We start from the raw sequence: 12,926 nt of genomic DNA, 5'->3' as shown, positions 1-12,926 counted from the left end.
CAAGGGATAGAAAGGAACTGCTACATTAAAAAATGAAGTTGGTCAGACTTCCGGCCAAGATGGAGGTGTAGGTAGACAACTGTACCTCCTTGAACAACCATAATAAGGACAACAATAATCTAGAAACAAAATAACAACCAAAACTGAGAGAAAACTGAACTGTATGGAAGTCTGACAACCAAGGAGTTAAAATAGACACATTCATCCATACCGGTAGGTGGGGCAGAGTTAGCACAGGAAGCAGTGACACCAGGCATGCAAGGTACCCTGGGTGCACAAAATGGCACCAGGCAGACCCTGGGCACCCAGGTGGCAGCTGGCAGGCCCCGGGCATGGGGTGGCAATGGGCAGACCCAGCCAGGCAGGGATTGAGAAGCAGGGCACCATGTGCAAGGTGGCTGGCTGACCTGGCAGTGGTCCCATATTTGCAGGCAGATAACTAGGAATCAAGACAGATTGCGCAACCCAGGGTCCTAGTGCTGGGAAATAAAGCCTCCAAAACACTGATGAAAATACCTGTGAGGGTGGAGGCGCAGGGAGAGACTCCCAGCCTCACAGGAGAGTTTGTTGGAGAGACCCACAGGGTCCTAGAATGCACACAAGCCCACCCACATGGAAATCAGCACCAGAAAAGCCCAGTTTGCTTGGGGGAAATGGCAGAAGGGACTGAGGTGCACCAGAGAGCAGAGCAAAGCGCAATAGTTCCCTCTTGGGCCCTGCTCCCACATGCAGTGTCACAACCAGGGACTTGACCCACCCTGGTGAACATCTAAGGCTCCGTCCCTCACTACATAACAGGCATTAACAGACCAACACTTTACGGCTCAAGCAAAAGAACAGATAAAAGCCCCAGAGCCAACACTTCTACGCGAGAAAGAGATAGCCAACCGGTTGGATGTTCAAAACACTAGTGATCAGGATGCTCACAGAACTGGTGGATTTTGGTCACAAATTAGATGAACAAATGAAGGCTACACTAAGTGAAATGAAGGAAAATGCACAGGGAACCAATAGTGATGGGAAGGAAACTGGGACTCAAATCAATGGAGTGGACCAGAAGGAAGAAAGAAACATTCAACCAGAACAGAATGAAGAAATAAGAAGTTGCCCAGGCTGGTGTAGCTCAGTGGATTGAGTGTGGGCCTGTGAACCAAACAACCAAGGTTCAATTTCCAGTCAGGGCACATGCCTGGGTTGCTGGCCAGTTCCCAGCAGGGGACTCACAAGAGGCAACCACACACTGATATTTCTCTATCTCTCCTTCCTTTCCCCTCTAAAGATAAATAGATAAAATCTTAAAAAAAATAAGAATTCAAAAAAAATGAGGAGAGGCTTAGGAACCTTCGGGACATCTTTAAATGTTCCAACATCTGAATTATAGGGGTACCAGAAGAGGAAGGGGAAGAGCAACAAGTGGAAAACTTATTTGAACAAATAATAAAGGAGAAGTTTCCCAATCTGGCAAAGGAAATAGACTTCCAGGAAGTCCAGGAAGCTCAGAGTCCTAAAGAAGTTGGACCCAAGAAGGAACACGCCAAGGCACATCATCATTACATTAGCCAAGATTAAAATGAAGGAGAGAATCCTAGAAGCAGCAAGAGATAAGGAGACAGTTACCTACAAAGGAGTTCCCACGAGACTGTCAGCTGATTTCTCAAAAGAGACCTTGCAGGCAAGAAGGGCCTGGAAAGAAATATTCCAAGTCATAAAAGGCAAGGACCTACATCCAAGATTGTTCTATCCAGCAAAGCTTTCATTTAGAATGGAAGGGCCAATAAAGTGCTTCTCAGATAAGGTCAAGTTGAAGGAGTTCATAATCAGCAAGCCCCTATTTCATGAAATGTTAAAGGGACTTAAGAAAAAAATGATTAAAAATATGAACAGTGAAAGGACAGCAAACTCACCATCATTAACAACCACACCTAAAACAGAAACAAAAACAAGGTAACAAACCACTAGAACAGAAACAGAACCACAGAAATGGAGATCACATGGAGGGTTAGCAACAGGGGAGTGGGAGGAGCAGAGAGGGGGAAAAGGTACGGAGAATAAGTAGTATAGATGGTAGGTAGAAAATAGACAGGGGGAAGGCAAGAATAGTATGGGAAACGTAGAAGCTGAAGAACTTATGACACATGGACATGAACTAAAGCGGGGGAATGTGGGTGGGAGGGGGTGTGCAGGGTGGAGGGGAACGAAGGAGGGGAATGGGACAAGTATAATAGCATAATCAATAAAATATATTTTAAAAAATGAAGTTGCATAAAAAGAATGGAAAAAGTAAGCTCTAAAATTGATGCAAATAAAAACCTAACAATATATCAAACTAATAACATAATCATATTAAAAAGCAAATAATTTAAGTAATTTGTACACATTACTTTAACTGCATGTCATTTAGAAGGATATATCTGTAGCTGTTCAGAAGAAACACTTCAAAATGAGCCTTGGTGGTGTGCAGATAGTTTTGAGCTAAAGGTAACAAGACCCTGTGGGCTCAAGAGAAACTCCACCCCTCCCTTAAATACCAAGAACTTAAGTTAGGGGACTTGTGCATAATAAGGATTTTCAGAGAGATCATTTTTTGACATATCTACAGGGCCAGGAGAACTTCTAATTACTGAATAACTGTTCTTTTTATTTATTCTTCAATGACCTTCCTTTTCTCTGAAGCTCCAGGGTGTCTTACCTCATCCTTAGTTCAGAATGCTATATCTACCTCATTTTAACTTTCTGTCTCTGAACTTTTTTTGTATATGGGGTCTCTGACTCTCTCATTTATGTGGGGTTCCCATACATATGTAATTAAATTTGGTCATTTTCTCCTGCTAATCTGTCTCACCTCTATTTGATTATTAGACCCTTTAGGGTAGAGGAAAGTTTCTTTAAGATAAAAAGAACTGCAAAGAAATCTTGCACTTAGAAGGTTTGTTGCTGGTAATAGTGCTGTGGTATAAGTTTCAACTATTCCATGCATATTGTAGGATTGAATAATTAAGTAAATCTATTGATGCTGACATGAACCATGGCTTTCACTGTCAGTGAAAGAAGATATAAACATGGGAAGGGAAAGTTTAGAATGAATCTTGTCCATGTAAGGCATGTCCACACTTGTAGAGAATTTTTATGAGTTTATTTGAGCCAAATAAATTTCTGAGAAGTGTTGTGGACACCTGCTGCAGTGTCTGTGGTGTTATGGATGAGACGAGATAAATTCACAAAGATTACTGAGTCCTGTGGAGGAAAAGGGATGGCGCTACTTTCTCAAGGGGAGAGTGTGTTGACCCTTGCCTTAACGGGCCTCTATTGGCTTTCTAGTAGCATACATCAAGGAAGGTTTTCATTCATTTTACTTAGGTTTGCTTTAGGTAATTGCTTTTTACAGATAGCAATGGAAGGGATGTTACTGATTACTTCTTACAGATTAACAAGGGAAAAAATGTTGCAAATGCAAGGGAACAATAAGAGTAACAAGTCTGGTTACACTTCATTCCTTGGGAGAATTAGCACAGACTTCAGTAAATTACTTTAAAGATATGCAGCAAGCATTTTCTGCCTGAACTCAGGGTGAGAGAGTTTTAGCAAGAGCAAGTTACAAAGCAGCCTAAGTATAATGCAGTCCTGATTTCCCACGGGAGAACTTCTTCGTGGGCATGGTCCTGTGTGCCCACTTGCTCCCCACTAGTTTTCCACGTGGGTGCTGAGCTACATTTCCTTGAGAAGCTGTTCCTTACAGAGAAGCAAAATCTCAGTGGATTGAAAAAATGCTCCAGAGATTGGCAGTTTTGCAGATTACTTTATACATTACAACCAAAGGAGGAGACATAAAGGGGGCTAAATGAAATTTATTGGTAGTAGATTAAGGAAGCGGGAGAAAAAAAGCAGGGGGACATCTCTGAGATTGGGTAAAGAGTAAAATGTGGAGACAAATACTTCTTTTACATTGGTGGTTATGGGATAGTACACAAATAACATTTGTAGCATTTAGAGATGGTATTTGGGCAACAAGATAGCAATGAGGAGAGACTGTGGTCTGTGGTATTGCACTCTGATGGGAGATTATGCCTTGAGGGGTTTGAAAAAAAGGGGATTACTCTGACACTCTAAAAGTATGTTACCATAAATGGAAAAAGACAATAGACAGGCTCACTTAGAATAAAGATTGAGCTTTGTCAAGGAAGATCCCGGCCTAGGACATAACTGCCTGCCATGACTCCCTTTTAGTTAGGGATTTTTATGTTCATGTTACAGAACACAGGGCAAGGCCAAAGGGGTGGTATGATATACTGTTATCGAAAGAACCCCCTACCAGTTTCGTTATGTTCACTACTGGATGGGAAAGATGTCTCTCAAGGCCAGAGATTTATGAAAAGGAAATGTTTATTTAATGCTATACAGGCTTAAAGTAGTGACCTAACGTCTTCATTAAAATATCAAAGTCCTTTTTGGATACTCGCAGATGCCCAAAGTGCTTCCTTATCCCCCCTGCCCTAATTCGGGGTACCGTAACTCTGGAAAAGAAGCACATGTCTGTGTTTCAGGCCACTGGCACCGTCAGCTGTGTTGCCGTCCAGGCAAAGCCTTGTTGCACCTTTCCATGGCCTACTGGCAAGAGTTCTTTTACCCTTCTTCCATGGAAAGTCTCTCCTGCTTCCCAGGCCACTCAGCCAAAGGGAATATCCCAAAGCCATGTGGTCCTCTTCTGCCAAAGCTGTTGGGGTCTGTACTCTGGTGAAACTACCATAGCTGTGTGGGAGGTCTCCACTCTGCCAAAGCCGCGTGGCTTCCCTCCCTCCAAAGCTTTGGGGTGGGGTGGGGGGGTGGTCTCCACTCTGGCAAAGCCTCGTGGCTCTCTCTGCAAAGCTGTGTGTGGCTCTCTTCTCAATGGCTGTGGTGTCTGGGTTTAAATCCTCATGCCAATCTTCCTCTGTACCCCCATTTCAGGCTCCTCTACAATCAGTTACACCTGCCAGCATTCCTGTATTATTCCAAGTTTACTGGGCTGCCATCGTGAGTCTGGGCAGGAGTGGCCCCATGTCATGGAGCCGATCTTCTCCAAGCTCCCACACAGGTGCTGTAACTCAGGGGATCTGCCTCCCAGTTACATCTTGGGGGTGAGTGACTTCCATCCCCCTGGCTCCAAGCATGGCCATAGCTATTTAACATATCTAAGTGACCAGCCAGTTAAAGGTTATAGATATGTTAAATGGCCATGCCAGAGGTTAGCTGCAAGACTGTTGCTATACAAAACAGCCCTGCATGTTCCTGCTCCATGTGTCTTTTCTCCCAACTAACACCTGTCAGGGAAGGGGTGAGGACATCTTATATGTCTTTCTAATATTTCCTGGACACCTTGAGTTCTGGACCCCATTCCAAATCCATTTTGGGGCCCCCCTCTTGGCTGCACACTGTTTCATTCAGATTGTCCTATGTGGTTACTTCATGTCTCTGAGTTTGTATGGTCTTCCATACAGGCCTCCCCTGAGCTCATTAGGTTTAGTATGGGGCCCCTTTTTTTTCCACCACCTTATGGTGTTGGATTTTGAATTGGAAGTATCAATATAACTCATGTTAAAGCCATATCAGATGAAGGGTATAATGTTTACTGTTTTATACCTGTATCTGTATGTATCTATATGAACACACACACACACACACACACACACACACACACAAATGGGGTTGGCCAAAAAGTTCTTTTAGTTTTTTCTGTACAATGGATCTAGTAGTGCTCAGTTGTCTTTACTTTATTGGAAACAACTTTGTTAGATTGTATTGTGACAGCTGTCATACCAGAGTGCATTTAAAAAACTTATTAAAATTGGTGACTTTTGCATCTATTTTATTTTTTATTTTTAAATAATATTTTATTGATTATACTATTACAGATGTCCTGATTTTTCCCCCTTTGCCCCCCTCCAACCAGCACCCCCCACTCCCTCAGGCAATCCCACCACTGTTCATGTCCAAGGATTATGTGTGTAAGTTCTTTGGCTACTCCATTTCCTATATTGTACTTTCATCCCCATGGCTATTCTGTAGCTGCCTATTTGTGCTTCTTAATTCTCTCACCTCTTCACCCGTTCCCCCTGCCCCACCCCAATCTGGCAACCATCATGCAACTGTTTTAATATGGAAAGAAACATGGAACATTTTCAGCCTATTATGATTTATTATTTCAAGAAAGAGAAAAATGCAACTGAAAGGCAAAAAAAGATTTGTGCAGTGTATGGAGAAGGTGTTGTGACTCATTGAACATGTCGAAAGTGGTTTGTGAAGTTTCTTGGTAATATTGACATTTTTGCCAAATAGTTCTTTATTGTGGGGCTGTCCTATGCACTGGAAGATGTTTAGTAGTACCCCTGGCCTTTACCCATTAGAAGCCAATAGAAGGAGATAGCCAACATACTCAAAATATCCACATCAATAAAGTTATTGGTGAAAATGAAAATGTGTCTTCTATTTTATGGAAAAAACTAAACAGACTTTTTGGCCAACCCAGTGTATGCTTTGGTCACTGAAAGGGCCTAGAGGAAATGCTATCCCAGTAGCAATGAGCACATCAAGTACTCAGATCTATTTCTAAGCGCCATTTTCTACTAAGAAGAACTAGGGTTTCTCTGCTTAGGGCAGAGAAAAATGCAATGAGAGGTAGTAGGTCTTATGTCAGAAAGCAAGGAAGTATCCCACTGGCCAAATATGGGCAATTTGAACTCCAAAAAAGTAATATTTGATTATGTTATATGAATTAAAAAGAATCTAGATGTCCACACTGTTACTTGAAGAGGAGGAGGGGGAGGAGGGGAATTGTGAAGGGGAGGATAAGGAGAAAAGAAAAAAGGTAAAAGGAGAAAAAGGGGCCAAGATTTGGAGGCAACCTAAGTGCCCATTAGTAGGTGAATGGGTAAATAAAACGTGGTACATACGTAAAATGGAATGTTACTGGGCCTAAAAATGAACAAAATCTTACCATTTGTGACAACGTGGCTACAGCTAGAGGGTATTATGCTAAGTGAAATAAGCCAGACATAAAAGACAAATACCATATGATTTCACCTGTATATGAAATGTAAAAAACAAAAGAAAGGAACAAACAGAAACAATCTCATAGATATAGAGAACAAACTGATGTTTGCCAGATGGGAGGTGATTTGGAGAGATGTTGAAAAAGGTGAAAGGATTAAGAAGTACAGATTGGTAATCACAAAATAGGGGGGAATATAAAGTACAGCATAGGGAATATAGTAAAAGATATTCTAATAACTATGCATGATGTCAGGTGGGGTGCTAGACTTATGGGGAATGCTTCCTAAGTTACATAATGTCTAACCACTAGGCAGTACACCTGAAACTAATGTAACATTAAATGTCAACTATAATTGAAAAAAAAAAAGAGTGCAAGTTCACTGCTTTCAGAATGGGGAAGTTCAGCGGGCAGGATGAATCAGCACCCTGAGAAGCCTCATTTTTCGTGGCTCTCCTTACATTCCTTAGGTTTCTCTTTCACCGCAGAATCCAGCTCAGAGTCCTCAGGAGGCATTCGGACGCCCCGCGATACTCCCTTCAAGACAGCTCGGAGCCAACTAGAGGGTGTCGAGCTCCTAGCTGCGGCCAGGCAACGTGGGCGTGGCCGGGCAACGTGGGCGTGGTTGGGCGGGGAAGAGGCGAGAGACGCCAATGGAAGCAAGGCTGCAGGCGGCCCAGGGCGGGACTACCTGCGGGTTTCCTGGCTGCTAGCTGCTCGACTTCCCTTCCTTCAGCTTCTCGACAGCTGTAGGCTCCAGCCACCTAGTAAGGCTTGGGTAGCGTACGGTGCAGGTCTGGCACCGCCCGGTAAGTTTCTGGTCACTTGGTTGTGGCGGCCGGGCTGCTCAGCACGTGCTCCTCCTCCAACCCGCCATTCTTCCCTGCGGCTCCTAGAACCAGCCGGCGCCGCCCCTCCTGGCAGCCGGGGCTCGTTGCTGCGACTGTGGTTGGGACTGCGCCTAGCAGACTCGGGTGGCCGGGCGTGCTTCAGGACCTCCTCTGCCCTGCGGTCTTATGCCGGGCCCCGCTCGGTGGGGCGCGGGGTTCTGCGGTTGGTCCCCACTGCTCGCAGTCAGGCGGGTTCCTCAGGCGTTCCGGCTCCTAGTCCTCATCAACTGGCTGTGTGAAGTGACTTCTCTTCCAGCGTCACTGAGATCCGACTTTGAGGCGCATCTGGCATCTCTTGCCTCCGCTGTGTGTTTCGCTCGCCTCTGCATCCCTGTCTCTGGCGCCTGGTTCACAGTGTGCAGCTGGGCACTGGCGAGCTGCTCCGGGAAAGGGCGCGCTGTACTTTGTTTGGGAACACGCCAGGTCGGCTCCTGTTCGAAAGGGCAGGTTGAATAATTTGCTCAGGAAGTTAATGTAGCTCTGGATTTAGTGTTTATCCAAGTCTAAGTAACTTTACGTAAAGCAGTTGCAACGAACAGCATTATTGTTCTTGCGCGAGAATAACAAAACAATGTTGGGACTGCCGGCAGATTCTAGATTCATCCTCAAGTGGTGAGAAAAGTTGAAAGCCATGAATTTTGGTCTTGGCTTTGTGGCTGCTGAGTTTTGTCATCATGGGATCAGTTAATTCATGCAAAGTGGGATATGATCTCTAATATTCCTTTTAAATCTCACTTTTATAAGTCTGTGATGAGCCTATTTTTCATCCGGTGCCCTTAAAAAGAATGGGAAGTAGGAAATGCTCACTAAAGGCAGTACTGCGGGGGAATAAAGATTTATGAGCGCATTGAACTTTGGAGACTGATTACGGTTTAGGACTGCAGACTGAAAAGGGAACACAAATAAAATTGAAAAAGCTTATCCAGAATTAATTATGTCAGAGAGTTAACCTTTCTTTGCAGCGGTACAAATAGGGTAAGGAGAAAATAAGTGCTAAAGTAAGAGAAAATATAGTTGAGAGGCTATGTAATTTAGCATATTTTCTAAGTGTAGGGAGAAATCTTTGGAATTCATAATTTGTATAGACATCTCCACTCAGGTAACACTTAAAAAGTAGTTTGTATTTCCCCTGCAAGAAAATCTTACATTTATTCTGGATGTTCAGAATTCCCTGCTTGCCCACAGGCCAATACTTTTTAACATCCTTTGGAAAATTGTGTTTGGTATTATAGTAATAGAGGAAAGATCAGGTGTCCCTTCAGGGAGATCTTAGTTTGAGCACTTCGTAGCTGTGTGACAAGGGAAAGTCACTTTTTCTCTCTGAGTCTGTATTTCTTCAATTGTGAAATGTGGATAATTGTACCTGTTTCATGGAGTTGTGATGATTAAATAAAGTCCTTTAAGTGGAAAACGTACAACAGTGCCTGACATAGCAGATATTTAGTAATGACATCTATTATTGTTAGTTTTGTGTTCAGAAGGCAGCAGAAAGTGGTGTCTGGGTGTTTAGTCAGGCTAGGGGTGCCTAAATAGGAGTGCAAAGTGGGAAGTGATTGACAGCCACTGCTATACCTGACACTGGAATTTTTACCAAGTTGTAATCCCTTCCCTGAAGCTCAGGCTGAGATGTGGCCCAAACACTAGTAATTGCTAAGGACACATCAGTCTCCCTAACTTTTGTTGGCCTGTCAGTCTTGGCATTTCATCAGAGTTGGGATTTCCCCCCCAAAATTGTTCTAGGAAGTTAAGGAATGTGTGTGATGGAGAACCCCTCTGAAGAGAGCTCAAAAACAAAGAAATGGTTTAGTTTACTGAACAGAGATTTTCAGCCTAAGATAACTGAAGCCCTGTCACAGCTAGCTGTGGTCAATCAGTATAGCTTACTGGACATTCCAGTCTTCACTAGAACCCATTCTTATTTGGATGTTTGACCAATGACTGATGCTCTCTGGTTGTTACCTAAATGAAATTATTATTCTTAGACATAACAAACATTAATGTGGAAAGGCATAGTAGTACTAACTCCTCAGGGATCTACTCTTAGCATTCGGAAAGGAAAGGAGAACTGAAAGTTTTTCTCTCCCTAGCTAATTTTTTAAAATTGTAATTGAACAGAAAGTATTTCCTTAGAGTTTAACTTGGGATGCAAGAGTGGACACTTATTTGTGGTGGTACATCTGAATAGTAACCGAAGGATGGGTGCAGTATCCCATGTGATTTAAAACCATGGGAAGGCAACTCCACAACAGTTTTGAGCTCTTGTTGAGTATTTATAGATGAGTATAACCCAGAACCACTGGGTTGTAATCTAACTAAAAACTTAATATAAAAACCAACAGAAGAAAAAGCAGTCAAGTCTCATTAAAACTAAACCAGCAAAAGAAAAATGTAGTGACAGGAAACCAGGAAGTTAACCAATGAGAGAGCATGAGGTCTTATGATAGTCTTTAAAAATGTTTTTATTTTTCCTTTTTATTGAATTTATTGGGGTGATACTGATTAACAAAATTACAGTGCATGATTCTACAACATGTCGTCTGTACCCTGTGTTGTGTGTTCACTACCCCAAGTCAAGTCTCCTTCCATCACCATTTTTCCCCCCATGCCCTTCCCCTTGCTCTTTGTCTTCCCTTCCTGCAATCACCACACTGTTGTCTGTGTCCATTAGTTTTTTCTCTTTAAACAATGTTTTGTTTTTAAATAGAAGTTAGTATAATCCCATTTTCCATAAGTTTTTGCCGACATTTTAAAGGATATCTTTTGTGTATATATGTGTGCATATGTCTACATAAATGAATACATAGACATACATCATATATTCACTATAGAAAAAGTCACTTAATAAGATGAATAAAAAGAATGAACTATATGTTATCATCTATGAGAATTAACTACTTAAAACAGGGATTTGAGTGATAAGTATTCCAGGTGTGAATTGACCATACTATGTTTAACTCACTGATTTTCAGTAAGAACACAGATGCGTGGGATGTCCCTGAGACCCTCATTCTGTAGATGGGGCCCTGGCGTCTGTATTTTTAAGAAGCTCTGCAGCCAGGTTAGGAATTACTAATCAGGAGTTCTCCATGTTCCACACAGTTGATACATTTGTAGTATCAAGGCCAAGAAAATAATCATATGGAGGCCAGGGAGAGGGGGTAATAGAGAGCAACTGCTTAATGGTTTTCTTATGGTATGAATAAATATTTTGAAACTAGATAAAGGTAGTGGTTGTACAACATTGTGAATATAGTGTCACTGAAGTATTTGCTGAAATGTTTTATTTTTTTAAATATTTATTTATTTTTAGAGAGAGGGAAAGGGAAGGAGAAAGAGTGGGAGAGAAACGTCAAGTGTTTGCCTTGATGTGGTTGCCCCTCATGTGTCTAATACTGGGGACCTGGCCTGCAACCCAGGCATGTGCCCTGACTGGGAATTGAACTGGCAACCCTTTGCTTCACAGGCTTGTGCTCAATCCACTGAGCTACACCAGTCAGGGCCTGAATGTTTTATTTTATAGTATGTGAGTTTCACCTCAGTAAAAGTACCATGTAAGAAAGAATCATGTGAACACTATCTTTGTTGTTGCATTGGAAAAATCAGTTATCTGTATTTAGGTTGACTACCTTCTGAATATTTTCTCTTAAGACTTTTCTCTTAAATTAAGCACATTTTTATTGTTTATAATATGCATCTTATCAGCAGCACTTTTTCAAAGGTGCTTAGTAATATTTTCTCCTTAATTAAAACACCATTACTCTTTTATGATTGTCTCAGAGGGGTGTCTAACCCGTGGCCAATGGGCCACATGTGGCCCAGGTTGGCTGTGAGTGCAGCCCAACACAAAATCGTAAATTTACTTGAAACCTTTTTTTGCTCATCAGTTTTTGTCAGTGTTTGTGTATTTAATGTGTGGCCCAAGACAACAATTATTCTTCCGTTGTGGCCCAGAGACACCTAAAGGTTGGACACCCCTGGTACAGCCTTAGGTGGCAGCAGAAGGAACCCTGCACTTGGAATCAGAATACTTGGGGTTGGAAGTCCAGCTCTGTCCTGTCCCCTGAGACTTGGCTTCCTGGTCTGTTTTTCTGCCCTTCTATCCCACACTTGTTGGGGGATTCACTGAAATCATTTATATTGAACACTTCTATATGTCCTTGTTATGTAGTTATCATTTTGCTTTTTAAGGATTCAGCAAAAGCCTGCAATGGGTTGAAGAAGGTACTAGTAGACAGTAAATAAATTATTGAATTTATTATTAATGTGTTATTACAGTCTATAATTTACAGTGTTAATCTTTATATTAGTTATGAACTTATTAAGGCTAAGAATTAGTTTGTTACAGAAAACAACTCAGCCGCTTTCCGGTGTACAGAGTGGAGCTTTATTTTACACGCGCGGACCCCTAGGAGTCAATCTCCAAATTCTGGGCCCCATCAGTGGAGAACAATTGTCTATATAGGGTGAGGGGCGGTCTGCCACTCGGACTGTTTTCTGGCGCAAAAGCAAGAAAGCAAGAAAGCGGAGCTGCTGATAAGAGTTAATATGAATTTCTTTGTTCTTACTCTTCAGTTACATAGTTACTTGCTCTCCCTGATCCTGTTGACTCAGCTGTGATCCCCCTCCTGGGCAGGGTATTAGCCATTACATTCATCCTATTGATTCAGTGGCTAGCTCTCCTCCTGGGCAGGCCACTACAAGTTAAGTACAGATATTAAATGTTTTCAGAGATAATAGGGAGATAAATTTTTAGGGACAGGGCTTGTTCTTGATACAGAAATATATATAGCATGATTTTCTAGTTCCATGCTTAGGGAGCTTTCTGCCTCACTCATTTGTAACCATTCTGAATTTGCCTAATGTCCACAAGTGAGGAATAGCTATTGGTAGATCTATTTAGTGTCCCCTTTGGATTCCTTGCATTTTCTCTTAGTTTAAGCCCCTTGACTTGTTAAAAACTGACAATTTTGTCAATAGTGACTTATGGTAGGCCTCTCCTGAGAAGTGTAGAC

General features: G+C 42.3%; 1 protein-coding gene across 4 annotated transcripts in view; it reads left to right on the top strand.

Moving 5' to 3' along the window:
- Positions 1-12,926, top strand: part of SLC25A30 (solute carrier family 25 member 30) — a 102,361-nt gene that overhangs the window by 61,877 nt on the left and 27,558 nt on the right. Inside the window, exon 2 of one of the 4 annotated variants that reach the window (XM_053665430.1) lies at positions 4,945-5,071. The exons of 2 other annotated variants lie outside the window; for them this stretch is intronic. The gene's annotated coding sequence lies outside the window, so the exon portion shown is untranslated. Of the gene's footprint in view, positions 1-4,944; positions 5,072-7,715; positions 7,834-12,926 lie in introns of those variants that run through there. One more of the 4 variants, XM_037147367.2, reaches the window with a different exon arrangement.

This window comes from Artibeus jamaicensis, unplaced genomic scaffold, assembly GCF_021234435.1.
Source record: "Artibeus jamaicensis isolate MK-2021 breed Jamaican fruit bat unplaced genomic scaffold, CSHL_Jam_final contig_414, whole genome shotgun sequence".
Classification (NCBI taxonomy): Eukaryota; Metazoa; Chordata; class Mammalia; order Chiroptera; family Phyllostomidae; genus Artibeus; species Artibeus jamaicensis.
This window is presented reverse-complemented; position numbering and strand designations above follow the sequence as displayed.